General features: G+C 42.3%; 1 protein-coding gene across 11 annotated transcripts in view; it reads left to right on the top strand.

Moving 5' to 3' along the window:
- stk33 (serine/threonine kinase 33) overlaps positions 1 to 25,822 on the top strand; it is a 244,685-nt gene that overhangs the window by 13,279 nt on the left and 205,584 nt on the right. Inside the window, exon 2 of one of the 11 annotated variants that reach the window (XM_072466454.1) lies at positions 13,604 to 13,873. The exons of the other annotated variants lie outside the window; for them this stretch is intronic. The gene's annotated coding sequence lies outside the window, so the exon portion shown is untranslated. The remainder of the gene's footprint in view (positions 1 to 13,603; positions 13,874 to 25,822) is intronic. 11 annotated transcript variants of the gene reach the window in all.

Here is a 25,822-nt window from a genome sequence, read left to right as displayed (position 1 = left end):
CCTGAAGCTCCATTCAGTCAGGGTTCAGTTCTGAGTAATGGCTGATTCAAAATCTCAATGTGCCTGGGGTTATGTCTTTTCTGCTGCCATACTGGTCAACGTTAGCTAGACCAACTTTGTATTTTCAGTTAGCTCACAGAGCAATGTGATGGTTCAGTTGTGTTCCTTGACAGTGTAGCAGGAAGGAAAAAAGAGCTTCAGGCAGTGATTGTATAGGACTCGATGCCTTTGAAGTGAGAATGTTGTCATGCATTGTTCTGATATGAAAGATGTTTTTTTTGACTGGTATTCCAATACCCAGTAACTGACATTCCCTGTGTAGGCCCGGCAGGTGAGCATTTGCTCATTGATGTCAGTGATTAATCTTGATATATAAAATCAGATATCGCCTCAACTGTTCTCAAGGTTATCCTGTCCTGAGCAATTAGTTACTTGGGGATGATGGACCGTATTACGTAGACATAACACTAGCTGGGCTATTCCCCCATGTTGCTTGGCCCTTGTGTCACATGATTTTGTTACAATGATAAGGTTTATAAGATTTTTTATTTTTCAGACTGTAGCTTTAAATTTAGGGTAAATGAAGAGGGTTATATGAACTGCTCTACAGACTGACAGTAAGCCTGGGTGGTTTGATTTGTTAGAGATCAAAGAAAGGCTTAGATTGTTTTACTGAGAAGAAGGTGCAAGGTATTGACACTGGAAATAGTTTCTGAATTTATTCTGGGTAGCTTCTGGATCTCCCCAAACCCCAGAAAGGTGCTGTAAACAGTTGTGCTGTAAATGGACCATTTACTTGTAAGATGAAAGCAAGTTAGGATTAAAGATAACCAATGAGCATTTTTACCTGGATGTAAGGTTACTGTGTTTCATGTTGCCACGAGGAGGAGGGCAGAAGAAGCCTTTCTGTGGTCAGGTTATAGGCTTACCTGTAAATCACTTGATATAACGGACAGAAAATAGACGCTCTAGTGGTCAACAGAGAAAAGGCAACTTTACTTTACGAACTCCCACAGCCAGATGTGGGAAGGAAATGGGCTCGGCTGAAGATAGACAATCAGAAGGATTTGGATAGGTTAGGTGAATGGGCTAGGGTCTGGCAGATGGAATTCAATGTTGCCAAGTGTGAGGCTATCCATTTTGGGAGGAATAACAGCAGAATAGATTATTATTTAAACGGTAAGGTGTTAAAACATGCTGCTGTGCAGAGGGACCTGGGTGTGCTGGTGCACGAGTCGCAAAAAGTTGGTGTGCAGGTGCAACAGGTGATTAAGAAGGCTAATCGAGTTTTGTCCTTCATTGCTAGAGGGATGGAGTTCAAGACTAGTGAGGTCATGCTGCAATTGTATAGGGTGTTGGTGAGGCCGCATCTGGAGTATTGTGTTCAGTTTTGGTCTCCTTACCTGAGAAAGGACATATTGGCACTGGAGGGAGTGCAGAGGAGATTCACTAGGTTGATCCCAGAGTTGAGGGGATTAGATTATGACGAGAGGTTGAGTAGACTGGGACTGTACTCATTGGAGTTTAGAAGGATGCGGGGGGATCTTATTAAGACATATAAAATTATGAAGGGAATAGATAGGATAGATGCGGGCAGGTTGTTTCCACTGGTCGGGGAAAGCAGAACTAGGGGGCATAGCCTCAAAATAAGGGGAGGTAGATTTAGGACGGAGTGTAGGAGGAACTTCTTCACCCAAAGGGTTGTGAATCTCTGGAATTCCTTGCCCAGTGAAGCAGTTGAGGCTCCTTCTTTAAACATTTTTAAGAAAAAGATAGATGCCTTTCTAAAGAATAAAGGGATTTGGGGATATGGTGTACGGGCCAGAGAGTGGAGCTGAGTCCACAAAGATCAGCCATGATCTCATTAAATGGCGGAGCAGGCTCGAGGGGCCAGATGGCCTACTCCTGTTCCTAGTTCTTATGTTCTTATGTAGCCATGTAAGAATTCCAGGAGATTCATCCTGGTATCCCTGGGGGAAATCAAATCATTGGAAGAGGCTTTACTGCTGTGGTGAGTTTTAAGAAACTCCGAAAGCTAAGGAATGTGCCTGGAGACAGTCACTCAAATTTATTACTTGCCAGAATGGAGATTTTGAAAATTATTGGAAGCTGGGAGCAAGTTGAGGAATGCAAGTTGGTGGAGATTGCGATGGTTAATACGTATACAAGGGAAATGTAACTTTCTACAGTTGAAGTATAAATTGCCTACAAATGAAAATGTTTACTCAATGGCCTTTTAAGTCATTTGTTACAGTAAAAGTTTAAAAATGTGAAATTTTGTCCAGTCTTTCAGCTAATAACTAGAAGTTTTAAAATGTTATTGGTCTCAATGGAGATCATAACAGAATCCATTGTCGTCAGCATGTTGCTATCTTTGCCTCGCTGGTCAACATAGTAGGTTTAGCACATCAACCATGACAGTGTTGGAGCTACTCATCGGAATTAGAAGTATTCATGCAAGAAATTATCTTGCAGTGTGGTCACCAAGACAGTGTACACATTGTCCCCTGGTGTTCAATTTCCTCATGTGGTATCTGGGGCCACTGACCTCTTCAAACCATTTAGGAGGAAGTCATTGAATTTCCAAACAAACAATAGTGGCATAGTCACAAACTGCACTGCAGTGAAAGATAATTGCGGCAGCTGTATTCTCATTGCGCCCCTGTTATACAATAAACGGTTCCGACACAATCCCACCAGGATCTCCATAGCAATGTTCCCAATCTCCATGTTTCCTGTTCCGCATCAGTTGAAACCTGATTTACATGTATTTAACCCTTTGCCTAATTCTTCCACGCCTTCATAGTTGGATACTCAATGCTTGCCCCTCTAATATAGTGGCGGCCAGGAACACACTGAGTTGTGGATAGGATCTCCATTTTCACCATTTTAACCCTTTGCCTAATTCTTTCTTCACTGTTGCAATAGAGGTTGGAAAGGGAATGGTTCTGATCAAGTCTATAGTTTCAGTGATAGGAATTATTTTAAATTTTAAGAGGACCGTTCAAATTATAGGCGATGTTGGAAATAATGCCATTTTAGTCTTTGAACTTCTAGACAAAGGTAAAATGAAAATTGATCCTATTGAAAATGATTGTTTACCATTGATTTCCCAGATGTTGTCCTCTGGAGTCTGTTATATAAATGTTCTATAAGGTGTCTTTACTGGGTTTGCTTATTAGTGCTCATAACTCACGCAATAATTAAAGTTGACACATCTAAATAATTAATTTCAAAGATCCAGAGAAATATCAACCCGACTACATGAGCTTTAACTATAGTACTTTTAAGAAATTTGCAATGACTTTTTCAGCTATGTTTTTGCTTCACATCTCTCAGTATTTGGATTTTTATAACACTTTAATTCTTAATCAGGTTTGCTCCCATCGTATTAGCAGAAGCAAGCTGGAAAACGTTCAGCTTTTGTCGTTCCTTGTTATGATAACAAGCTGTTCTTTGTGTGTGAAGGTATCTTAGTTACCCCTTTTTTGTTAATCTTCACCATTGTGATTACATGACTTTAAAGTTATGCTAAGTTATAAACTATCAATCATCTCTCCAAAAACCAAGTAATCTGTGAACAAATTAAATACTTAACTGAAGGACAAAGCTGGTTTACGATACCATTTATAATGTTACAATATTTGAATATGATTTATGGCTAATCTGTTTAAGTTTTTATTAGTAGAGATAATAGTTTGTGCTACAGACATTTGAAGGCTTGTCAGGATTTGATTGCAGTTAATGATACATTACAGTGGAAGCTGTAGGAAGGTAATACTACCCGTGAATAGGTGACTCGTAGTGAGTTACTAAACTGTAACTCAATCGAGCAGTTCAGTGACGTCTTTGAAATGTCAACAATTTGCTGCCTCCCCACCCCCACAATAAAATTACTGCCTTGAACAAACAGATGGATTATGCATTTTATTCAACTGCGATCCACATGCTTTATGGAGTTGGTTAGGAAGTAGGAGTATTTGACTTTTATTCAAATTTGCAGAATTTGACTTGGAGATTCCCCCAGATATCTGTACTGGGGCCTTAGCTTAAGATGACAAAAGTGTGGCAAATGAAGTTCAATGCATGGAAGTATGAGATCACCCAATTAATAATAATCTTTATCAGTGCCACAAGTGGCTTACATTAACCTTGCAATGAACTTACTGTAAAAATCCCCTAGTCGCAACACTACTGCGCCTGTTCGGGTACACGGACGGAGAATTCAGACTGTTCAATTCACCTAACAAGCAAGTCTTTTGGGACACCTGGAGGAAACCCACACAGTCACAGGGAGAACGTGCAGACTCTGCACAGACAGGGACCCAAGTTGGGAATCAAAACTGGGTCCCTGGCGCTGTGAAGCAATAGTGCTAACCACTGTGGTACCGTGCCGCCCAATTTTGGACCCAAGAAAGATAGATCAGTATATCTTCTAAATGAAAAGCTAGAAACTGTGGAGGAGCAGAGATTTAGAGGTCCAAGAACAGAAATTACTAAAAGCTATTGGCAAGTACAAAAGCTAATTCTTACTTCTTGGGAAAGGAAGTAAGGATTACTTGCTTCCACTCCAGTTTGATGGGTTCTGAGATGCCTGAAAAGTCCAGTGCGTGGACTATTGACTCTTCCACATGAAGAGCAGGTGGTGCTTGATGAGTAGGGAAGATGGACTGTTCGGAGGTTTGTGCACTCCCTCTGACTCAACTTCAGCTCTGCACATTCCCAACAAAGTCTCTTTAGTGCTTTCGTGAATGTGCCTTCTCCATTTTGATCAATCACAAACCAGGGTGTCGCTTGAGTTTGTTGATATGCTTGACCTCTTGAGGGATGCTTCAAGGACATCCCTAAAGCCTTCACCTGTTTTCCTGGGAGCCTCCTGCCACATAACCAAGTTCTGACTAGAGCAGTGGCTTTGGGAGTCTGGTGTCAGGGAAACAAGTGACATGTCACACTCTGTGGAGTTGGTTTTGAGTGATTAGTGCGTTGATGCTGGGCACATTCACTTGGGAGAAGTTTGAAGAATCTTGTAAACGCATTACTAGTAGTACTTCTCTGGGGCTCGGAGATGCCTGCTGTAGGTTTTCTAAATCTCTGACACATATAAGAGTGCAAGGATCACTACTTCCCAGTAAAGCATGACCTTGGTCATGGGTTGGAAATCCTGCTCCTCAAATATTCTTTTCCTCAATTGGCTGAAGGCTCAGTTGGCGCGTTCGAGATGGTGAGCACGTTTGTCTGCCTTAGTAGAGAGGAGGCTCCCAAGATACCTATACTAAGGAAATTCGGCATGTCCACATTGGCTCTTACCAATTTTTACAGATGCACCATTGAAAGCATCCTTACAGGCTGCATCGCAGCTTGGTATGTTAATGCTCGGCCCAAGACCGTAAGAAATTACAGAGAGCGTGAACACAGCCCAGCCTATCATGCAAACCCGCCTCCCATCCATTGACTATTGTCATGTGAGAGTACCTTTAAGAAATGGATGTTTAAGCAATGTACCTTTAAGAAATGGAGCTGATCATATTACTGAAGTGATGTCAGAGGGTGGGGGGAGCTGAGCTCACTTCTGCTTTTTGAGTTTCAGTTTGAGAAGGCAGCTGGGAGTGTCTGTGTGTTTTGCTGAGAGCTGCAGGAAGATTGATGTCTGCAATCCAAGGACTATAAATATATTGAATGTAACCTAATGTGTTCTTATTTTTGAAGGTTTGAAGTCTTTTGGATGTTTAAAGGAACAGTTTGAAGGATACTTTAGTGTTGTCTTTGAAGTAATGGGTGTTAAGATATTCAATGTTTGTTTTTAAAAGGTTAACTTGAGTTCATAGAATAAACATTGTTTTGTTTTAAAAACCATTTGTCCATCTCTCCTGTATCACACCTGGAGAGTACGCCATGTGCTTCGCACACCACAATCTATTAAACGTTGTGGGTTGGTTGAACTCCATGAAATACTTTGGGGTTCTGTAAACCCGGACCCATAACAATTGGGAACTCGAGGGGATAAAAGTCGATTGGACTGGCTTAACAAACTTAAAGACAGTGAGGGGTGAGCATATTGTGGTTGCTTTTCAGGTGTGGTATTTTAGTTTAAGTGGGGAGTGTGTTGTGGACAATGGCTCTTTCAGAGGCTCAGGAGTTTTTGGGGGTGGACACGGTAACATGCAATACCTTACGGACAGAGACTAAAAGCAGACTGTTAGATTTGGCAAAAGCATTGTAGTTAACATTGCCTGGCAAAATGCGAAAAGATGAGGTACTTACAGCATTAGCTGAGCATTTACATTTGCCTGAGATACATTCTGACTCATTAGAAATGGCAAAGCTCCAGTTACAGATTAAGCAATTTGAACATGAAAAAGTATTAAAGCAGCTTGAATATGCAATGAGAGAAAACGAAAAGGAGAGAGAAGAAAGAAACAAAGAAAGAGATAGAGATAGAGAGGAAAAAGAAAAAGGAAAAGGAGAGAGAAGAAAGAAACAAAAAAAGGAAAGAGATAGAGAGGAAAGGGAAAAAGAGAGAGTTTGAACTTCATAAAATGGCTATGAAAATCAGTTAAAATTGGCAGACGCAAAGGGAAACATACAGTTGGATGAGATTGGTGAGGATAGTGAGACAGAGCGTCATAGTCGAAGACATGGTGGGGATCTATTTAAATATGTCCAAGCATTGCCAAGGTTTGACGAGAAGGAGGTAGAAGCCTTTTTCATTTCATTTGAGAAGGTAGCTAAACAAATGAAATGGCCACAGGACATGTGGGTACCACTGATTCAAACAAAGCTGGTAGGTAGAGCTAGTGAAGTGTTTGCATCACTACTGGAGGAGGTATCTGGATAACGTATGAGGTGGTGAAAAAATCCATCTTAGGTGCATATGAGCTAGTGCCTGAAGCTTACAGATAAAAGTTTAGAAATTTAAGGAAAGAATTTGGTCAAACATACATGGAGTTTGAAAGGCTCAAACAGAGTAATTTTGATAGGTGGATAAGGGCTTTGAAAATAGACCAAACGTATGAAGCTCTCAGAGAAATTATACTTTTGGAGGAGTTTAAAAATTCAATTCCTGATGTAATGAGAACTCATGTGGAAGAGCAGAGGGTTAAAACTGCGAGATTAGCAGCAGAAATGACAGATGATTATGAATTAGTTCATAAATCAAGGCTTGGTTTCCAACATCAGTTTCAGAAATATTCAAGTGGTAAAGGTAAAGGTGATCTGAGGGAGATAATAAAGAGAGTGTACCTCAGATTAAAAAAGAAATCCAGGAGGGTGGAAGAGAAATTAAAAGTTTCATATGTTTTCACTGTAATAAACTAGGCCATGTAAAGTCACAGTGTTGGTGGTTGAAGAAAAGCACTGGGAAGGCTTGTGGTAAAACAGGATAAGACAGTGGGGTTTCTTAGAGTGGGAAAGGAAAGCCCAAGGGAAGCGAAGGAGGTGCAAACGATTGTACAGTCTGTTCAAGAAGTAATTGATAAGAAGGTGCCAGATGACTTTAAAGAATTTACTTGTGTGGGTAAAGTTTACTCATGTGTATCAGGAGGAGCAGGTAAAGAAGTCACAATTTTAAGAGATACAGGAGCTAGTCAATCTTTAATGGTAAGAGATGAGGAATTAAGTAGTTTGGGAAGAATGTTGCCAGAAAAGGTGGTAATATGTGGAATTCAGGGTGAGAAGAGTAGTGTTCCATTATATAAGGTAAGGCTGGAAAGTCCAGTGAAGAGTGGTGAAGTGGTAATAGGAGTAATAGAGAAACTATCTTGTCCAGGAATACAGTTTATCTTGGGTAATGATATAGCTGGATTGCAAGTGGGAGTGATGCCTAATGTGGTTGATAAGCCAGTGGAAAATCGGACAACTGAAGTGTTGAAGGACGAATATCCTGGGATATTTCTGAATTGTGCAGTAACAAGGTTGCAAAGTCACAGGTTAAGACACGAGGAGAAATCAACGAATGAACATGAAATGAAGTTGAAGTGCAATTATCAGAAACGATTTTTGATCAGATGGTTGAAAAAGAACAAGAACAGGTGGAGGATGAGGCGGATATTTTTAGTTCAGGAAAATTGGCGGAGTTACAACAGAAAGATGCAGAAATAAAATGGATATATCAGAAAGCATATACGGAAGAGGAATCTGAGAGTATACCAGAGTGTTATTACCGTAAAAGTGATGTCTTGATGAGAAAATGGAAACCTGTACATATGCAGCCGGATGAAAAGTGGGCAGAAGTTCATCAAGTAGTCTTGCCGGTAGGGTATCGAAAGGAGCTGTTACGAGTGGCACATGAGGTACCAGTGGGAGGTCATTTGGGGATAAGGAAAACTCAAGCTAAAATCCAGAAACATTTTTATTGGCCTGGACTACATAAAGATGTAGTTACATTTTGTCAGTCATGTCACACATGTCAAGTGATAGGGAAACCTCAAGCCGTGATAAAACCAGCACCCTTAATACCCATTCCAGCATTTGGGGAACCTTTTACAAGGGTCCTAATTGTAAGGACCGCTTCCTAAAACAAAAAGTGGAAATCAATAACTTTTGACTATAATGGATGTGTCGACTAGGTTTCCAGACGCCATTCCAGTACGTAATATTGCAGCTAAAAAGATTGTGGAGAAGTTACTTAAATTCCTTACTACATATGGACTACCCACAGAAATTCAATCGGATCAAGGATCAAATTTTACCTCAAAGTTATTCAAAGACGTTATGGATAGTTTTGGAATAAAACAATTTAAATCAACTACGTACCATCCAGAATTGCAGGGAGCATTAGACAGGTGGCATCAGACATTAAAGACAATGTTGGGGGCTTATTGTCAAGATTATCCAGAGGATTGGGATAAAGGAATTCCATTCGTATTGTTTGCAATTAGGGATGCACCTAATGAGTCTACCAAATTTAGTCCTTTTGAACTAATTTTTGGTCATGAGGTAAGAGGACCACTTAAATTGATTAAAGAAAAACTGGTGGGTGAGAAATCGGAAGTTACACTATTGGATTATGTGTCAAATTTTAGGGAATGATTAAATAGAGCAGGTGAATTGGCTCGACAGCATTTGAAAGTTGCACAAAATGTGATGAAACGGGTTGCGGACAAGAAATCCAAAGTTCGTAGTTTTGCCAGTGGAGATCATAGATCATAGAATTTACAGTGCAGAAGGAGGCCATTTGGCCCATCGAGTCTGCACCGGCTCTTGGAAAGAGCACCCTATCCAAGGTCAACACCTCCACCCCATCCCCATAACCCAGTAACCCCACCCAACACTAAGGGCAATTTTGGACACTAAGGGCAATTTATCACGGCCAATCAACCTAACCTGCACATCTTTGGACTGTGGGAGGAAACCGGAGCACCCGGAGGAAACCCACGCACACACGGGGAGGATGTGCAGACTCCGTACAGACAGTGACCCAAGCCGGAATCGAACCTGGGACCCTGGAGCTGTGAAGCAATTGTGCTATCCACAAGGCTACCGTGCTGCCCCTAAAGTTTTAGTGTTGTTACCAGTGGTAGGTGAGCCTTTAAAAGCTCGGTTTTGTGGACCGTATCAGATTGAAAGGAAAGTAAATGAGGTGAATTATGTGGTAAAAACACCAGATAGAAGGAAGACTCACCGAGTGTGTCATGTTAATATGCTTAAAAGGTACTTTGAAAGGGAAGGAGAGAAAAAGGAGGTTTTAATGATTCTAACTCAAAGTGACAAACCAAATCCAGATGACTGTGAATTTGACATACCTCAAATTAAATTGGAATATGAGGATGTTCTTAAAAATTGGGATAAATTGTTGTTATCTTCCAGAGGAAAAACAAACTGACCTGAAAGAGTTATTGATATCACATGGGGAAGTTTGCAGAGATAAATTGGGAAGTACTAAAATGCCTATACATGGTGTAGATGTGGGAAATGCTGTTCCAATCAAACAACATCCATACAGACTTAATCCTTTAAAATTGGCACAGGTTAACAAAGAGATTGAGAGTATGCTTAAAAATGGCATAATTGAAGTGGGTTGCAGCCAATGGAGCTCACCCATAGTGATGGTACCTAAACCAGACGGTACCCAACGGTTGTGTGTGGACTATAGAAAGGTGAATGCAGTTACAAGAATGGACTCTTATCCTATCCCACGTTTGGAGGATTGCATTGAGAAAGTGGGACAATCCGCTTTCATTTCCAAATTGGATTTACTTAAAGGTTACTGGCAGGTACCTTTATCCGAAAGGGTGAAAGAGATTTCAGCTTTTGTGACTCCAGATGGTATATACCAATTCAAAGTTATGCCATGTGGCATGAAAAACGCCCCAGCCACATTTCAACGGTTAACTAATGCAGTTGTTTCAGAATTACCCAATTGTGTGGTATATATCGACGATCTGGTAGTTTTCAGCCAGACATGGAAAGAACATTTACATAATACGATGGAGTTATTCGATCGACTTCAGGTGGCGGGTTTGGTGATAAACCGAGCCAGAAGTGAATTTGGAGAAGCCCGAATCACTTTCCTTGAGGAGTTTCCGATACTCTCAAGACGAAAGGAAATAATGCGATTTCTTGGCATGAGTGAATTTGATCGAATCTTTGTGCAAATGATTTGTAGCGTGGTTGCTCCACTTATAGACCTGCTGATGAAACATCAAAAATTTCAATGGACAGCGGACTTTCAACAGGCATTTGACTGCCTGAAAGCTGTGGTAACCAATGCTCCTGTAATGGAGAATTGCAAGGGACTCTGTGATCAGATTGTACTGAAGTATCTAACTTTAAAGAGAAATGCTGAGGCGTAGAGGAATGGATGGATCGTGCAGAGACTTTCTTGTTCAAAGAGACTGTAAATCGAGAAGGTTTTCGGTTGAAGGAAGAAGAACGAAAAAAAAAACTATTATACCTGTTTGCATCTGTTGTTTTTTTTGAATCAGTAAAGTGTTTTTACTGTGTGCATTTCTTAATTGATGGTGCAAAGGTGAACCATGAAACCATCTTGAAGTTGATGGGGTTTCTTTTCTTGGGGAGAGGTGTCATGTGTTTAAGCAATGTAACTTTAAGAAATGGAGCTGATCATATTACTGAAGTGATGTCAGAGGGTGGGGGGAGCTGAGCTCACTTCTGCATTTTTGAGTTTCAGTTTGAGAACGCAGCTGGGAGTGTCTGTGTGTTTTGCTGAGAACTGCAGGAAGAAACACAGAGTTGGTCTGTTGATGTCTGCAATCCAAGGTCTATAAATATATTGAATGTAACCTGGTGTGTTCTTGTTTTTGAAGGTTTAAGTCTTTTGGATGTTTAAAGGAACAGTTTGAAGGATTATTTAGTGTTGTCATCTTTTGGGGTTATCTTTGAAGAAATTGGTGTTAAGATATTCAATGTTTTTTTTTTAAAGGTTAACTTGAGATTATAGAATAAACATTGTTTTGTTTTAAAAACCATTTGTCCATCTCTGCTGTATCACACCTGGAGAGTACACCGTGTGCTTCCCACACCACAATCTATTAAAAGTTGTTGGTCGGTTGAACTCCATGAAATACTTTGGGGTTCTGTAAACCCGGACTCATAACACTATCTACACCTCCCACTGCCTTGGGAAAGCAGGCAGCATGATCAAAGACCCCTCCCAACCGGGTTATTTTCTCTTCCAAACTATTCCATTGGGCAGGAGATATAAAAGTCTGAGAAATCAGCCATGATTGAATGGTGGAGTGGACTCGATGGGCCGAATGGCCTTACTTCCGCTCCTATGTCTTATGGTCTTATGGTCTTAATACACACTAACAGATTCAAAACAGCTTCACCTCCATTGCTACCAGACTCCTGAATGACTCTCTTATGGACTGAACTGATCTCTCCATGCATTTTCTCTACTGTTGTAGCACTATACTCTTCACCCGATGTCTACATATTTACATTGTGTATTATCATAAGTCCTATGTTTTTTTTCATGCATGGAACGGTCTTCGTGGATTGTACGCAGAACAATACTTTTCATTGCACCTCGGTACAAGTGACAATAAATCTAAATCTAAATACGGTAAATGGACCACAATTTCCAGGATCCTGCAGTTGGATCTTTATTGGAGGGGGATGGTGTTCTGCCGTGGGAGCTATTTGCAAACAAATCTTAATTTTTGAGGTGTTTAGTGAAAGGCTCATTGTCTCATTTGCTTCTGAGAAAGAGTCGATAATAACCTGGAGCTCAGTTTCTGAATGAGTGCAGACAAAGATCATCTACATACTGAAGTTCTACGACTGAGGTTGGAGTGGTTTTGGTTTTGGATTGAATGTGGCACAGACCTTGATGAAAACCGTTGACTCTGTCATCCATGAAGGCTTATCCTCCTCAAATTTGGTTGCACTCAGAAATTTGTCACCTGCCTTCGAATACAACACTGCCTTGCAAGCCGTGATCCTCAACAACTGCACTACCATAAGCCCTTTCAATGTGCCATTGTGCCAATTCCCTTCCCCTCCAGTTTCCTTGCTGCAATACTGCAAACTACCCATTGGAATGGAAATGATCTAAAGCAATGTTTTGCAAACTTTTTTTCCCCAGGATCTACTTTGGCCAATCGGCCGATCTTTGGGACCAATGCCGGCCAGCCTTTGGGATACGCCAAGTTCGCTTACCTTCAATGTGAAAGGGGAGCCTGCTTGGTCCTCACGATCTCACTCCAATCCAGTTCACTGAAGGAGAGGGCAATGCGCATATCAGGTGCAGACTTCAGCCAGTTCATTTGTGCCTTTTTCATCTTTGTGAGAACAGAAAATCCAACCTCACACAAGTAGGTCTTTGTGAAGGACAATAGCAACAAAATGGTTGTTTTACTCTGCACTGGATGCTCATGGGAGATGCTACTCTGGCATGTTTTTCATGTGCTGTCACAGGTCAGGCACAGCAACGTAGTCTTTTCATTTGGAGTCAGCTGTAAGTTAATAACACTCTGAAGTCTCAACCTCAAAAAGAATTTTTCACCGACCATTTCTCTTTAAAAATCTGAAACTTCTCTTGTTTGCCACTACTTCCCTGCATATAGCACACATGGACTTTGCATCCTTATTTGCATCGGCACAATTGTCTAAACCGTACCTCAAGAAATCATCTTTATTCTGTGACCCAGGTTTGAATCCCATCATGGCAGATGGTGAAATTTGAATTCAATAGAAATCTGGAATTAATCTATGGAATCATTGTCGATTGTCGCGAAACCCCACCTGCTTGCTAATATCCTTCATGGAAGGAAGTCTGTTGCCCTTACATGGTCTAGCCTACATGTGACTCTAGATCCACAGCAATGTGCTTGACTCTTAAATATCCTCAGGAATGGGCCCAACCAGCGATGCCCACATCCCATGAACAAATTAAAAAGAAAACTTGATCAAATCCCACCACTGTAGATTGTGGTATTTAAATTAAATTAATAAACCTGGAATTAAAAGCTAGTTTCAATAATGATGACTATGAAACAATTGTTGATTGTCATAAAAAACGATCCAGTTCGTTAATGTCCTGTGGAGAAGGAAATCCACTGTAGGTTGCCCCAAGTCTCTGAATTGTGGTTGACTCTTAAATGCCATCTGAAATGCACTCTGTTTTATCAAATCTCTACAGAAAAGAAATGAGGAATGGAACAGGCATCGACCAAGACAGTGGAAACACAATGACACACCCAGCCCTGTCAACCATGCAAAGCCTTCCTGACTAACATCTGGAGGTTTCTGCCACAGACTAATCAAGCAACTTCAATGTCCATCACCAAGAGTGGCTTGGTAGCACCACTGCTGGCTGAGGGTCTGGTGCAGGTGGTGAGGGCACCAACAACAGGAAAAACACTATTTGACTGTCTTCTCACTGATGTCGCCAATGCATCTGTCCATGAAGGTGTTTTAAAAAATATATAATATTTTTATTATGTTTTCCCCCATTTTTTTAACAATGCCAAAACATCTCCCAAATCAGTGCAAAACGGAGACAGACAGAACAAGAGTTATTGCCAGGACAAATACAAGCAAAACAGTACAGAATAGATTCACAGCAGGTTAATTGAGGAACCAGACCTCTACCTTTAAATACTGGATCAATCCAACATCAAGATACCACAGTGAGTGGGAGAAATAAGGCAAGAACATATTAATACACAAAGTTAACAATACGAGTCGCAGACCCCAAAATATCCCGATTCAGACTAACAACTTGTGATGAGTTAAATTGAATTGAAATAAGACAAATTAGCTCATGGAAACAAGTCAACCAAGTGGAGCCCATAATTTACAGAACACATCAGATTTAGAGTGAAGAACAGATGTCAAAAATTCCATGGGGATGCATTCCATAATTAGCCAATGCCAGTTTTGTCACTAATCCAGGAGCATAGGATCTTCTTACGAGCAGCAAAGGTCAAAATGTTAATATAGCCTTTATTTAATTTCAATCCGTGATTCTCCCATCTGGGAGACCCAGAATCAGAAATATAGAATTAGACTCTGGCTCTGTCAAAAATCCTCTCCAGTTCTCTGACCACACCTGATCAATAGGATTAGGTTTAACACAGGTCCATAAACAATGTATATAACTGTCCTTGACTACCTGACACGAGGCACATTGGGGATAAGGCAGGATCAAACCTGTGTCGAAGTCTAGGCATAATATGAATGCGGTGTATCTTGAACTGGGTCTCCTTCATTTTATTGCGAACCAAAACTTTAAAGGCATAGTCCCATAAGTCATCCATGTTTCTTCATCAGTCTTGAGAGCAAAGTCTTTTTCCATGCCCTCAAGGCACTCACCATGGTGATGCACGCTCTGGAGTTCAAAACTTAGAACTTGCTAATGAATTGTTTAGGCTTCACAGAATTCTGGATTCTTTCCACTGGGGAAATTGAGGAGTGAAGACACAAGGAAGCCTTGTTAAGGATAAAGTCTCCAAGCTGCAAATAGTTAAAAAAGGATTTTCTTAGGATGCCAAATTGCTGACAAAGCTGCTTAAATTATGATGCGGAAGCTAACATGTCTTCCATCCTACAAATGCCTCTTTCTCTTCAGGTATCAAATCCATTGCTGATTCGACAGGGTGGAAAGTCTGGACTGCACTGGATAGGGGAGAGAGTGGAAATCAATTTAGATCTTGCTTCTAGTTGGCGGACCAACCTGTACGCTTTCAAAGATTATTAATAATAGGATAATCATAATCACACTTAGAGCCCGCCTTAATGTCAACATAAAGCAACAAGTCCTGTAGAGGGAAATCTGACTGCTCGTCCTCAATATCAAGCCATATGGATACTGGATCCATCCTAACGCAGTCTTTGCCGAATCTTAGATGAGAGGCCAGGTGTAATAGCCTAATACCTAATATTCCCAAGACCCCACTCCCACCGCCACCCCACCCTCAGCACCTGGTAATTGGAGCTTAGCCAACTTAAGGCGAGGTCTCTTTTTGTTCCAAATCAATGTGCTAATCATTCCATTAATTTCTTCAATGACTCTAGCCGACAAACAATAGGGCCAAGCCATGAAAACGGGAGTGCCGACCCCCAAGCAAGATCCCATCTAATAGCTGCAATCAATTGGAGGAACCTGACCCCATATAACTGTTCAAAGAGAGGGGTAATTGAAGTAATGCAGCAACTTCATGTACGTGTTTAGGGTTGGTGCATAGGGCCCATTTGACCAAATCTTGTTGTTTGCAGGAGTAGAGGCTGAGTGTGAGCATTGTGGGAGGGGTCCAGCTCATGGGGTTCTGGGTCTCCTACTTCTCGCACCATGTTGTCGATTGTACATATGAAGTGAAGCTCTGTCCTTTAGGGGCCATATTTGGGGTGTCAGACCTGCCAGAGCTGCAGACGGGCGGGGGTGGGGATGTTCTCTGGCCTTCCCCCTCGCTGATTATTCGAAGGCGGGTGCTATTGGGGTGGAGGTAAGCTTCTCCACCCAGTGCCTTAGTATGGCTGGGTATCTCATGGAGTTTTTATATCTCGAGAAAGTTAAGTACAACCGTGACGGGGGCAATTGAGGGTTCCTACCGGACCTGGTCATCCGTTTACTTTGTACTTTAAAGAGCTAGTCACCGTTGGCCATTAGGAAGTGGCGGGAGTGGGGGGGGGGGGGGGGGGGGGGGGGGGGGGGGGGGGGGGGGGGGCGGGGAGGAGAGGAGGGAAGCTTTCTGTTGGGGGGTCTTTTTGGTTTGGGGGTTTGTTATCGTTTTATTGTTATGTATAAAATTGAAAAAGCTGAATAAAAATATTTTAAAAACAAAAAAAGGTGTAATTGAAACCGCAGAATATTTAAATCCCATAGGGTACCAACAAAAGGGGAAGATACAAGGGGAGCTGGTTTACTCTTCAGCGCCCCCTCCCCACCGGCAGTGCCTCAGATTTAGCAAAGTTAATCTTGTAATCAGAAGAGGCAGTAACACGATCCACCACTCAATAACGGCAGGCACTGAAACACCAGAATTCGACACCAAACAGCAGCACGTCATTTGCATGAAGTGTGATCTTATGTTGCTTCATCCTATATTCCAACCCCGATATCAAGGGGTTCGACCTCATGGTCTCCTCCAGTGGCTCAATGGCCAACGCACACAACAGGGAGGACAGAGGCAGCCCTGCCTAGTCTCTCTCTGAAGCTCAAAGGTTGACGACCATAATTAATTCGTGAGCACTGCTACTACGGGTCTATGATACAATAATTTAATCCAATTGATATAATTCCCTCCCAACCCAAAGCCTCACAATGTATAAACCAGATAATTCCACTCAACTTGGTCAAAAGCCTTCTCTGCATCTAAGGAAACAACCAGCCCATCTCCAGTTCACGCTACTGGAAAGCCTGTATCACATTCAGCAGCCTTCTAATGCTATTACTTGAAAATCTCCCCTAATAAAACCAGTCTCAATCCTCCCACACAATTATCGGAAGGATGTCCTCTAACATTTTGGCCAGGTCCTTGGATAACAATTTCAAGTCGACATTCTGAAGAGCTATTGGGCCTAAAGGAAGCACACTTCTCTGGGCCCTTGTCCTATCAAAGAGATAGTAGCCACATGTAGAGTCGGCAGCAACAGCCCTGATACAAAAGAGTGATGATACATACCCACCAACGGGTCTAACAGCAAATCCTTAAATTCCATATAAAACTCACACCCAAAGCCATCCGGTCCTGCTGCTTTTACCCTGTTGAAGCTCCTTAATGGCCTTCGATATCTCCCCATTAGAAAGAGGAGCATTAAGATCCCCACGTTGGCTTTCCGAGGCCTCTGGGAACTTCAAGGAAGAAAATAAATGCTTCATACCCACCAACCTGTAACCAGATTGCCCAGACTTGTATAATCCTACACAGAATTCTCTAAAAGTCCCATTTATCTCCTCTGTCTTCATAATGACCTGTCTGTATCAAAGTAGGATGGAGTGAACAACACAGAACCCTCCCTTAATAACCAAAAATAGAAACAAAAGAATCACGACCATAATAGATCTAAGAGGACATTCCGCAAGCCGTGACGAGTGGATCGCTGTAAATTCGGCCTTTTTCTTTTGTCAAGAAGGCGAAGTATTTGCTCGGTTTATTCCCAAAACGATACAATTTCTGCCTCACAAACTTTAAGCTTTTCTTGGCCTGCTGCTTCAATTGGATGCAAAGGAAACCTCCCCTTGCCACTCTCTCTTCAATTTTAAATGTTCCTTATTGTACAGATGAGTTTCTTGTGTAAGGCTGTGTTGACCCTTTCCTTTTTATGAAAGGAGAGAATCTTGTTCCTTTCGATAGAGTGATGGATGCCCCGTACACTCCATTGAGAAAATTTTAAGATTAACTGCCGCCATTAATTAGGCCACAGAGAAGAATAAGGCCAGATTCTTTCCAGGGATAGAAGACCTGTCTGTACCAAAGTAGGATAGAGTGAAACAACATAGAACCCTCCCTTAATAACCAAAAAAAAGAAACAAAAGAATCATGGCCATAATAGATCTAAGGGGACATTCCTCATTAAAATTGAAGACCTGTAGGATTAATCCCACGGCCATATTGCCATTACCATCTGGATACCTTCTCCAGAACAAGGAGAAGAAAAGGAAGGCTAACAAGGGAATGGGAATCGAATGCCCTTCCTGCATTTTAGACTCTCCAGTGAAGACCTGTACCGACCTGCAACCACCCTTCGGCAATGACGCCACTCCGTCCGGCCATGATTAACAGAAGAAAGACGATGGAATTGAGCATATGTCATATCTACCGCGACTAAAATTAGATAAGAGAGTCCCTGAAACACTCCGGGGAAGCAGAAAACATTCAATCAGTGCACGTATAATAGCAATTCGCTTATATATATATATATATATATAGCAATTCGCTTTAACAGGATAAAAGACAATAGAACCCGACAACAACACCATGTTAGGTAAAGAGTCCACATTAAAGCTCGAGTTAGTCTGAGCTGCAAACCAAGAAACCATTTCCTTCCCCTCATGGATTGAATGAAGGCCAAGGCAATAGTCGGATTGTCGAACAACTTGATGCAATTGTCCGATATAATTTTCAGGGTCGCAGGATAAAACATAGCGTAATTCACTGCAACAGCCCCAAGTTACCTTTGAACTTCAGCTTGGCCTGCATCGTCGCTGAAACATTCTGTAAGAAGTAAATCCTCCCTCATGGAGCCAGATCTCACCATGCCTGTCTCCAAGACCTGCAATATTTAAGGCTGCAGAAACGAATGATTAAAGGCTCAGGCCGAAAACTATTCCTTGGCCTAGCCTTCACATAGCTTGAGAAAAAGTGGCAGCCAGTCATCGAAGAACCTATATGGGGTCTTACCCACCACACCTTCCGGCAGACTGACAATTCTGATATTCTTTCTCTGGTCTCGATTCTCCAATCCTCCAGGACCACTGCCATGCCACTCAGCCAGTTTTCCAAGGATTGAATTCTTGCTTCTGCAGAGGAAGCATCATGTTCCATGTGCAGGATTCTCTCCTCCGTATCATCAGCCTCTTAATATCTTCATAAGCACATCGACTTTGGGTCAACCACCAAGCCTTTGGTCAATCACTCGGATAATGTTGGTAGTCATCATTTTCATCACTTCCAAGAGAACCTAGGAGAGCATGGGGTCGGGAGACCTCCTTGAGGATCAGGCCGCCATATTGCCACCCCCGCTGAATCCAGCCGCATTCCTTTATCGATGGACGGCTTGATGCTTTTCAGCATATTCTTACCAATATTAATCCAAAGGTCTTCCAGGGAAAAAACAGCAAACATTATTTCACTGGAAGCAGATGAGGCCCGACCCAGACGTCTGACCCCGACCTTGCGTAGATAGTGTGTAGATAGTGTGTGTAGATTGTCTGGGTCACATTGAGATCCAAAAAGACGACGTGTTGGGCATCTTGAAAAATATTAAGGTAGATAAGTCCCCAGGGCCTGATGGGATCTATCCCAGAATACTGAAGGAGGCAAGAGAGGAAATTGCTCAGGTCGTGACAGAAATCTTTGGATCCTCACTGTCTTCAGGTGATATCCCGGAGGACTGGAGAATAGCCAATGTTGTTCCTTTGTTTAAGAAGGGTAGCAAGGATAATCCAGGGAACTACAGGCCGGTGAGCCTTACGTCAGTGGTAGAGAAATTACTGGAGAGAATTCTTCGAAACAGGATATGCTCCCATTTGGAAGCAAATGGACATATTAGCGAGAGGCAGCAAGGTTCTGTGAAGGGGCGATCGTGTCTCACTAACTTGATAGAGTTTTTCGAGGAGGTCACTAAGATGATTGATGCAGGTAGGGCAGTGGATGTTGTCTATATGGACTTCAGTGAGACCTTTGACAAGTTCCCTCGGCAGACTGGTACAAAAGGTGAAGTCACATGGGATCAGAGGTGAGCTGGCAAGATGGATACAGAACTGGCTAGGTCATAGAAGGCAGAGAGTAGCAATGGAAGGGTGCTTTTCTGAGTGGAGGGCTGTGACTAGTGGTGTTCCGCAGGGATCAGTGCTGGGACCTTTGCTGTTCATAGTATATATAAATGATTTGGAGGAAAATGGATGTATAAATGATTTGGAGGAAAATGTAACTGGTCTGATTCGTAAGTTTGCGGACGACATGAAGGTTGGTGGAATTGCGGATAGCGATGAGGACTGTCAAGAGGATACAGCAGGACTTAGATCGTTTGGAGATTTGGGCGGAACGATGGCAGATGGATTTAATCCAGACAAATGTGAGGTGATGCATTTTGGAAGGTCTAATGCAGGTAGGGAATATACAGTGAATGGTAGAACCCTCAAGAGTATTGAGAGTCAGAGAGATCTAGGTATACAAGTCCACAGGTCACTGAAAGGGGCAACACCGGTGGAGAAGGTAGTCAATAAGGCATGCTTGCCTTCATTGGCTGGGGCATTGAGTATAAAAATTGGCAAGTCATGGTGCAGCTATTTGGAACTTAGTTAGGCCACACTAGGAGTATAGTGTTCAATTCTGGTTGGCGCACTACCAGAAGGATGTGGAGGCTTTAGAGAGGGTGCAGAAGAGATTTACCAGGATGTTGCCTGGTATGGAGGACATTAGCTATGAGGAGAGGTTGAATAAACTCGGTTTGTTCTCACTGGAATGACGGAGGTTGAGAGGCGACCTGATAGAGGTCTACAAAATTATGAGGGGCATAGACAGGGTGGATAGTCAGCGACTTTTTCCCAGGTTCGAGGGGTGAATTATTAGGGGGCATAGGTTTATGGTGCGAGCGGCAAAGTTTAGAGGAGATGTACGAGGCTGGTTTTTTAGTGGGTGCCTGGAACTCGCTGCCGGAGGAGGTGGTGGAAGCAAGGACGATAGTGACGTTTGATGGGGCATCTTGACAAATACATGAATAGGATGGGAATAGAGGGCTACGGACCCCGGAAGTATAGAAGATTTTAGTTTAGATGGGCAGCATGGTTGGCATAGGCTTGGATGGTCGAAGGGCCTGTTCCTGTGCTGTACTTTTCTTTGTTCTTGCATCAGACCCGACCCAGCCCTCGGCGCGCCTGACCCGGCTTCGGAAGCAATGCCAGCCCCCGGACCACCTGATCCAGCTGCCGGAACGCCCGACCACGCAACCCTGCCTGACCAGACCGATAGAGACCTGCCCAGCACCCCGACTTTCCGGTAGATGGAGGAAAAGAGGAGAATCCACATGGAGACTCGACCAGCCCTACTCCAATGCCCGATTCCAGGAGCGCCCGACTAGACTACCAACGTTGGAACCGAATAAGTCTGAGAACACGCACTAACAGGTCCAAAAACAGCTTTTGCTCCGCTGTTACCAGACTCCTGAATGACCCTTTTATGGACTGAACTGATCTCTTCACTCATATTCTCTACTGAGTTGTACTACACTCCTGGATGCTTCACCCGATGCCTGTGTCTATGTATTTACATTGTGTATTTATGCACATTCTATGTTTTTTCATCTATAGAACAATCTGTCTGGACTGTATGCAGAACAATACTTTTCACTGTACCTCGGTACTCATGACAATAAATAAAATCAAATTCAGTTCAACTTTTCCTCCATCATGAGGTTAGAAGTGGGGGTGTTTGCTGATGATTGCACAACGTTCATCACCATTCATGTTTCCTCATTCTTCAGAAACTATAGCAGTTGTGTCAAGGTGCAGCTGAACAAAACTCCGGCTTAGGCTGATATTTGGCAAATGCCACATGGGTGCCAGGTAATGAGCAACTCCATCAAGAGAGAATCTAACCATCTCCCCTTGGCATTACAGTTGCCCAATCTCCAATATCAACATCCTGGAGGATATCATTGACCAAAAACTGACCAGCCATCCATATAAATACTGTGGTTACAAGAGCAGGTCAGGGGCTGGGAATTCTGTGGCAAGGTAGCTCATCTCCTAACTCCCAAAAGCCTGTCCACCATGTACAAAGCAGTCAGGTGTGTGGTGGAATACTCTCCACTTGCCTGGATGAGTGTGTAGCTCCAGCAACACTCAAAAAAGCTCAGCAGCAACCAGGTCAAAGCACCCCATCCACCGCTGCAGTGTGTACCATCTACAGAATGCATTGCAGAAATTTGCCTTTGACAGTATCTTTTAGGAAACATTAACTCTTGTTTTCGCTCAGCAGATGCTGCCAGAGAATGGTTTTCAACAGTTTCTGTTTTTATTTCTGAAAAGCTCCTAACTCACTGTAACCAGTGCAACATTTCCATTTGCAATATCAGGAATCCTTGTGACCTTCCTGAGTAACCTTTCCAGTTCATAGCAGTTTTGTTTTTAATTTTCCGAGAAAAGGTCATTGATATGAAACTTGATTTCCCTCTCCACAGATACTGCCTGAGCTGCCGAATGTTTCCAGCTTCTTTATTTCAGATTTTCAGCAACTGCAGTATTTTGCTTTTCTATTAGTAACATTTTTGTGTTGCTTATCTACTGTTTAATTTATTTCCAATGGAAATCTTGCCTACTCAAACTAAATTGATGAATCTAGTCAACATGCCTACAAGTGATTCAATGTAGATTTATTTTGTTATACAAGCTTTTTTATATTGCAATATTATATCTGAATTACCATCCTAAATTACTGTAGAAACAGTAGGTTAAAGGTTGTGTAAAATGTATTACTATACGAATTAAGTAATGATCCTAGTGAATTTCACCAAATGAGATGATTTAAAGCAATTTAGAATTTGCAATCTTCATTTCTTTCCAGACCCTTTCATCCCACGTGTCCATTTTTATTTTAAAAACTGTAGAGTCAGGACATCAAGCTCTTTAAATAGTTGATTAGTAAATGAGGTGGGCGTGAAAGAAGAGTTATGATTTAACAAGAAAGTTTGATGTGAAAGTGCTTTTGTGAGTTGGTCAGTATGTTTAGAGTACCACATCGTTCTCTTAACCACTACAGGAATGAAAATTACACTGGAAAACATATTATTATGAGATACTTTTTTGTGCCTGTTTTGATTTGAATTTACAATAATTCTAGCAAGAGAATAGTGACTAAGTCACAATAACATCTTTAAAATATTTCAGAGTGTTCAAGCAGTGTACAACTTAATACAAATCAGCTGTTTCTTTTCTGTTTTGCTTTTCTGTTAATTTCATTTTGTCATTGAGTTGTAGCAATTTATATTTTTAAATGGTAAAGAATAGAGGAACAGTACATTCTGCTTGAGAATTCTATGCAGTTATAGAATTCACATATGGTTTTTGTTTTCTTTGAGATAACATGGGAGGCGTGAATTGGAAACTGTGTTGAGATGGTGCTCAGTATCTGTAGAAGAGGGACATCGTGGGGGAGAGAATCTATTATTTCAGAGGTTAGCTTAATGATGCCTTTGGGGGTGTGGAATGAGTCTGCTAGAAGGACGACATGGCCAATTTACGCTCCCCCCCCCCCCCCCCCCCCGGGGCCACTTAATGGTCTTTCTGCACCTGGTCTCAAATTTTAGACCGGCGGGCACGGGTTGGTTCGGGGTGCCAAACAGAAAAAATCTTCACCCTCAATCTTGGGAGTGCTGCAATCTGAAAATCCCTTCAAATTGGGGGCCCTCCTTCCCAGGGATCTGGGAGCTCAGCCCCCACCCCTCCCAAACTACCCCTGACACTGAGATCGCCTGCTCTCCCATCCCCAGAGCCCCTGGTACTTAGCTAAAGTGAAATCTTGGGACTTAGGCTCAGGCACAGCACTGCAATACCTCTTCTGGCCAGTGCAGCTCGGTGCTTGGAGGGGCTGGAGAGCTTGGCCGCCGGAAGTCCCGCTTGCTGCCAATCAATGCTAAATTGAGCATGAAATGGCAATGGTCCTGTCAGAGTTGGCAGGGATGCGTTTCTTGCCGTCTTTCAGGATGGCGCATGCTCAGTGTTTGTCACCCTGAAAATTCAGGCCATGCACTTAACTCTGCAAGTGAAAACTTAAACCATTTATTGTAAGTCTTGTGCTGGTGACAATGACCTCGCATGACTAGAATGACACTGAAGGCCGTCTTTATGATGCAGGCACTCAGAGTGAGACTGCATCATTTGACAGGAGGAAAGGTGAGGCAGATATTGTTTCTGTTTACAGAATAAAGAAGGAGTTACTAAGATGTAAATCAGTCTGGGGATTCAGATTCTGAATTGTGAGAATGAAACTTTACCACTGCATGTATTTTATTTGAAGTGCAGCATTAAGCTCACAATATTTCTTGTTTTTATTTCTATCTTCCTCTCTTATTTATTATACATCGAAGAATCATGCAGTACAGAATAAGGCTATTTGGTCCATCAAGCCTGTGCTGGTGTTGGCTCTTTGAAAGACTTACCCAATTAGTCTCATTCCACTGCCCTTTCCACATGGAGTTGAATTTCTCCTCAATATCCAGTTTCTTTTAAAAAATTCCTGTTGAATCTGTTTCTAACACTCTTGAAGACAGCAAATTCCAAATCATAATAATTCACTATGTGAGAACAAAAATGTCTCCTCATCTTCTTTCCCCCAATTATTTTTCAAATTATCCTCTGTCTGTGTTGCCAGCTCTCCTCGCAGTGGAGATATTTTTTCCTAATTGACTTTATCAATCCCCCTCAAAATTTTAAATGCTTTAAAAATACTCCTTACCTGCCTTGGAAGGAGATCAGTCTCATCTTCTCTTGTCTCTTGAAAAGTATGAGCAGTGACTGAAGTCACTGGGCCATCCGCGAGGCTGAAAGCTATGTGGATAGCATGTGAAAAGAGATGGCCACATGGCAGCTTCAGGGCCTGGAGGCAAAAAAGGAATGGGTGACCACCAGGCAGTCCAAGAGAACCAGGCAGCTAGTGCAGGACGACCCAGGGATCCTGCTTACAAATTGTTTTTTTCTATTTTGGAAGCTGGTGAGGGCACTGGTCCCTCAGAGGAGTGCCGTCAGAGCCAGGTTTGTGGCACAATGAACAGCTTGGCTGTACAGGAGGGGAGGAAGTAGAAAGGAAGAGCAATAGTGTTGGAGGTTTCATCAGTTAGGGGAAGAGATGGGTGTTTTTGTGGCCGTAGATGTGGCTCCAAGATGGTATGTTGTCTCCCTGGTGCCATGGTCAAGGATGTCACAGAGAAGCTGTAGGACATTCTTCCGGGGGAGGGTGAACAGCCAGAGGTTGTGGTTGACATTGGCACCAAAAGACCCAGGTAGGAAGGGGGATGTGGCTGGATTTAGGGAGTTAGGTAAAAAATTAGCAAGGTAGAAATCTCTGGATTACTCCCAATGCTACGTGCAAGTGAGTACAGAAATAGGAGAATAAGGCAGGTGAATGCATGGCTGGAAAAGTGGTGAAGGAGAGAGAGTTGTAATTCCTGGGTGTTTTGCCAATGCTTTTGAGAGGGTCTCACCAGTGCCCGATATAATTGAGTAAATCATCTCTATTCCTGTACTCCAACTTACCATGTGCCTTCTTTACTGCCTGCTGCACCTGCAAGATTGCTTTCAGCGACTGATGCATGTGGACACCAAGGTCTCGCTGAGTATCCACCTCTCTCAGTTTAAATCCATTCAAATAATAACCTGCCTTCCTATTTTTGCTACTGAAGTGGATAACCTCACATTTATTCTCATTATATTGCATCTGCCATGCATGTGCCCACTCACTCAGCCTGTCCAAATCCCGCTGAAACATTTTTACATCGCCTTACAGCTCACCCTCCCACCCAATTTCATATCATCCGCAAATTTAGAGATAATAGATTTAGTTCCCGCATCCAAATCATTAATATATAATAACAGCTGGGGTCCTCGCACAGACTAGTCACTGCCTGCCAATCAGAAAAAGACCCGTTTATTCCAACTTTTTGCTTCCTGTCTGCTAACCAGCTTTCTATCATAGAATTT

Source organism: Scyliorhinus torazame, chromosome 10 (genome assembly GCF_047496885.1).
Source record: "Scyliorhinus torazame isolate Kashiwa2021f chromosome 10, sScyTor2.1, whole genome shotgun sequence".
Taxonomy (NCBI): Eukaryota; Metazoa; Chordata; class Chondrichthyes; order Carcharhiniformes; family Scyliorhinidae; genus Scyliorhinus; species Scyliorhinus torazame.
Note: the sequence above shows the minus strand (reverse complement) of the source record. Positions and strands in the feature narration are given on the sequence as shown.